The following is a 1,239-nucleotide window of genomic DNA, read 5'->3' on the forward strand; positions in this document are numbered from 1 at the left end:
ACTGTCACAGCAGCCCTGGTGACTCATAATCCCGGGGACAGGACGAGGCTCTGGCCATCCCAGTGTCCCTGTGATCACAGATGTCAGCATTTGGTTCTAAGTGATGAAGAGAACAGAGCCAGGAGGGGACAGAGCTGAGGAGTGACCTTGTCACAGCCAACTACACACTGAGCTCCACCTGGGCACAGCCCTGTTCTCACTCAGCTCCCACAGCCTCACCCTGTCCCACCAGGTGCACACAGCACAGTGAACACAGATTCTGGGAGGTTCTCCACGCTGCCATTTATTTCCTCCATAAACTCTATCTCAATCCTTTATTTTACCGCCAATCAACCTTTGAGATCTAGGACATGAACAATCAAGTTCACTTTCAGATTCTTATTTTCAGTGGGGAAGTCAGGGCTGCAGCTCAGGGCAGCATGGAGGAGACAGGATGGAGATGTCCCCTCCTGTCTGCAGGAACAGGAAGGTTGGCTGTGGAAGGGAACAGGGCAGTGCAGGGACAGGGTCAGGTGTGCAGGGGTGGGCTGGGCTCCCAGTTCTTTACACTGAGCACATAGGATCACAGGGAACATCAGACACTATTGCTGAGAGTGAACTGAGGGGCTCTGGATGTCACAGGAGAGACCTGAACACATCGTCTGTCACTCCATCCACACCAGGCAGCTGTCTTCACGCTACAGAACAAAAGTCATGAACAATCACTGTGAGGACAACATCCCCACAACCCACCACTCACTTAAACGTGATTCTGGGGATTACTTAAACCCAATCATGTCCAATTTGTTCCTCCCCAGATCAGTCCCAAGAGTTTCACCTTTACAGTCTGGGAGAGACACATCAGAGCTCTGGTCACTGTCCCTGTCTAGGGTAAAAATAAAGGTATTCATGGGAAGGTAAAAACTTGATCCCTAGAAGATTTGCTGGAGGAGCTATTATGTGTTACCAGAGCTCCCCAAATACGCCAGCTTCACCTCACAGGACTCAGGGAAAATCCTGCCCACCACTCTTACCTGAAGCTGGAGCATAGTTGCCTCCTTTTCCACCTGTGAGAAGAAAAGCTGTGAGAGACCAGGGAAGACCCCGACCCTTGGAAGTTTCCAGAACTGACTGCAAACCCAGGGTAGAGACAGCAGCAATGAGGGGTGTGGATGTGTTTCCCATTAATGAGACAGAAACTCTTCTAAAAGGGGCTGAGAGAGAACTCAGACCCTGCCCTTTCCTACCTGTGTTTCTCCT

At 50.8% G+C, this 1,239-nt stretch overlaps 1 long non-coding RNA gene across 1 annotated transcript; it reads right to left on the bottom strand.

The window, feature by feature from the left end:
* Window positions 1-263: 263 nt before the first annotated feature.
* On the bottom strand, window positions 264-1,066 carry LOC126495506 (uncharacterized). Its single transcript, XR_007590157.1, has 3 exons — window positions 1,014-1,066; window positions 818-865; window positions 264-677 (listed from the first exon to the last, which is right to left on the bottom strand). It is a non-coding gene; the product is annotated as an uncharacterized lncRNA (long non-coding RNA).
* Between the last annotated feature and the right edge of the window lie 173 nt (window positions 1,067-1,239).

The sequence above is a fragment of the Alexandromys fortis genome, unplaced genomic scaffold (assembly GCF_014885135.2).
Source record: "Alexandromys fortis isolate MF-2015 unplaced genomic scaffold, M_Fortis_MF-2015_v1.1 scaffold_510, whole genome shotgun sequence".
Taxonomy (NCBI): domain Eukaryota; kingdom Metazoa; phylum Chordata; class Mammalia; order Rodentia; family Cricetidae; genus Alexandromys; species Alexandromys fortis.